This window comes from Callionymus lyra, chromosome 2, assembly GCF_982586985.1.
Source record: "Callionymus lyra chromosome 2, fCalLyr1.hap1.1, whole genome shotgun sequence".
NCBI lineage: Eukaryota > Metazoa > Chordata > Actinopteri > Syngnathiformes > Callionymidae > Callionymus > Callionymus lyra.
This window is the reverse complement of record NC_141819.1, coordinates 45,433,693-45,437,271: the sequence shown is the minus strand read 5'-3', so window position 1 is coordinate 45,437,271 and position 3,579 is coordinate 45,433,693. Positions and strand designations below refer to the sequence as shown.

The window sequence follows — 3,579 nt, the reverse complement described above, 5'->3', positions numbered from 1 at the left end:
GCTGAGAGGATGTCGTTGAACAAACTGCTGTCCATCATGGATGATGACAGTCATCATTTTTTTTTTTTTTTTTTTTTTTTTTTTTCCTTGACCTATGTTCTTTGTCTTTGTCTTTAGACTTAGATTGTGTCATCTTGTTCTTCCTCTTTATGTTCTTCTTACTTTATTTTTTATGTATTATTTTTTATTGTTTATGAAAAATTGCTGGCTATTGGTAAAAAACAATTTCCCAAAGGAGACCTCCTGAGGGATCAATAAAGTTTTACCTTACCTTACCTTACCTTACCTTACCTTACAGGAGGGCTGATGATGGATCAAGAGGGCACTGAAATAGATAAAAACAAAAATGATAAATTTTAAAGAGATAATCGATAATATATATTATATATATATATAATATAGCAATATTAACACAGAGGCAAGAAATTCTCAGAGATCTGGTAGACATAGCAGTAAAGACACTTAGCAGATCAGTTGAGATAGCAATAAGACAAGGACAAGATAAAGAGATGAAGATGTGAGTGCAGCCATGACAAGTGCACTCGAGACTATAGAGCAGCTGTGAGAGGAAGTAAGTGAATGTAAAAATGTACAAGAACCATAAAAAAACAAAATGAAAAGTACATTGAAAAAGAAGAAGTAACCACCTGTATAACCACCTCAAATCAAATCACTAATATAAAAATAAATTCCAATCTGGTTTTCGTCCCTCCCACAGTCCAAAAAAAGCTCTCATTAAAGGCACCAACGATCTGCTGATGACCTCAGAGTGTTGTTCCACATCCCTCCTTATTCTTTTTGACCTCTCCACTTTATCGGCCTCTTTGACACTGCCCTTCACTGGTTCCGCTCCTATCTCACTGACAGGACCGAGCATACTGTCACCTGTGGGGTCCCCCAGGGCTCAGTGCTCGGTCCAACCCTCTTCACCATCTACCTGCTCCCCCTGGGGGTCGTCAGCAGTCATGGATTACATTTTTACTGCTATGCTGACGACACACAACTCTACCTCAGGGTCTCCCCCTCTGGCCCCCCCTCTGCCACTGTTGCTCTTCTCAGATCCTGCCTGGAGGAGATAAACACATGGATGAATCAAAACTTCCTGCAACTAAATGGCTAAAAAACAGATCCCATCTGAACTGGTACTCCTCAACAACTCTGTTCCTCCCCCATAACCTCAGTCTCACTTTTCAAGATTGTCCCCCAGCTCTCCTTCGCCAACCATGTCACCCACATTTGCAAAACCTCCTTCTTCCACCTCCATAAAATCTCCAAACTCCGACCCTTCCTCGCCCTTCTAGCTGTAGAGAAGCTTGTCCATGCCTTTGTCTACTTCAGGTTGGACACTCCTCTTTGGGATTCCTGACAGGAGCCTCGAAAAAGCTCCAGAATGTTCAGAACAGCGCTGCAAGGGTCCTGATGAGGGGGTGGAAGTACGAGCACATCACCCCCATCCTCCACTACCTTCACTGGCTCCCCATCTCCGACCGCATTGAATAAGGTCCCCCTGTACACCCATCGCTATCTGTACGGTGATGCCCCCACTTACCTCCTGACCTCCTCACACCTCAGCTAGGGCCCGGTCAGGCCAACAGCACCGTCTGCTTGCACCCAGGACACAGCTCAAGACCATGGGGGACAGAGCTTTTCAAGCTGCTTCTGCTCGTCTGTGGAAAATGTCTCAAAACCGACCTTTTTAGAAAAGTTTATAGCTAATTTTAATGTATATCCTTTTTGCGGTTTTTAAATTTTCTAAACTTGTTTCACCTGTTAGTACTTTTACATTTGTTTTGAGATCAAATCTTGTGTATTGATTTTTGTTCAAATATAAAGTGCAATATAAATTAAATATATTTATATATCATTTTATTCTAGTTTAAATGTTAAGGAAACAAATCAGATGATTCCTCCTCAGCAGCAGTATATTCCAGTGGCGGGCCGTGCATTTCACACATTGAATTAATCCACATCTCAATAACTACTTTAAGGTTCTTTATAAACCACAGGGATCTGAGCGTGTACTGTTATAGGTCAATAAGACGTAAAGACGTTTAGATCATTATCAAATAAACCCAACATTAGTGCATTACATCAAAATATCACTCCGACTACAGTCTGTGTGGTTTAGATGGCCACACACACTCTGCATCGCTCCCCCCCACACACACACACTACGCACTTCAGCGACAAACCCACATACACTAAAGCGACACACACACACACACACAAGCACCACTATTGATGATCTCATAAAAGGCAACATTATTAACAAAAAAATGTATTTAGTCGCCTAATTCACGGAGGAAATAAATAAATGATCGTGAAAGTAAAAGTATCTGGATGTTCTGTTCTATGTTAGTCTTTGTATCCTTTGTCTTTGTTATTATTATAATGTGACTTGTCTCAGTGCTATCCAATCAGAGTACATGAACGTGTCACGTGTCACATGTTCAACGTGCTCAACGTGTTGAGCGTCACAGAAGCTGTGCGAAGATTAGCTGCCGAAACGCTGACGTAGATGTCGCCAACTCGAATCTGATTGGTTAGAACAATCCTTTGGCTGCCGTTCATTTTAATGGACAAGAGCCACTTCTGAAACGACTGAAGGTCGGGTTTCTTCTGGCAACACGTGACAGCTCAAATATGATTGGATGAAAGCTCTCACATGAACGTACAATCCTGGAAGCAGTGCAAGCAAGAGGAAATAAATTAAATGAAAAGAAAAGACTATAAGGAATAATTTAATACATATTTATGAAAAAATAGACAATCTTTTTCTTTTTTTTTTTTTTTATTATAATATTTTCTGATTATGTTTGGGCCAGCAGAGAAGGCCTTGCTGGCCCTGATGGCCCGCCAATGGTATATTCGTAATATGAACAGTTCTAAAGCCACAAATTAAAGTATTTGAGAGATAGCTTGTCAGCAACTTGTTTGTTATTAGGTTTCTTTATGTAGTTAATAAAGTTTATTATAAGTAGATATTCAACCAAATAACCTGTAAAAAAGAAACAGCAAAGGACATATTTCACAGAAATAACATAGTAACAAGGCCATTAGGATCGCTAACGTTAAAGTGAAAAACCAGCTGTAACTATCGTTAATGCTACATATCACGTGCAACCATTGAATATTTGCAGATCACCCTTTGCACAGTTACAAATATAAGTGAGACAATAATAGCTCCATATTTCAGAGATTGTGTGTTTTGTTTTGTGAATATGTTAAGTTATTTTACAAATGTTGTGTTTTGTTTGGCAAATTTGTAATTTGTTATTTTGATTTTGTGTTTTGTTTTGGGAATTTGTTAAGTAGTTTCAGTGATTGTGTGTTTTATTTTCTGAATTGGTTTATTTTGTTTTGCATCTCTCTTGTATCGTCGACCTCTCAGCACCCACAACCATCCAGAGAAAGGTTGCACACTTCAGTGACAAACATTATTCATTATTGATATTAATATGTAAGTTACAGCATTTATAAAATAATAAACAACAGTTTAAAACATGTCTCAAACTCAAGGCCAGGTGGCCAAAATCCTACCAGCCAACTCATAATAGTCAGAGATAAATAAAAATTAAA

At 38.9% G+C, this 3,579-nt stretch overlaps 1 pseudogene; it reads left to right on the top strand.

Annotated features, from left to right (window-relative positions):
- The first annotated feature begins 529 nt into the window (after positions 1–529).
- Positions 530–1,700, top strand: LOC148087288 (uncharacterized; annotated as a pseudogene).
- Positions 1,701–3,579: the final 1,879 nt, after the last annotated feature.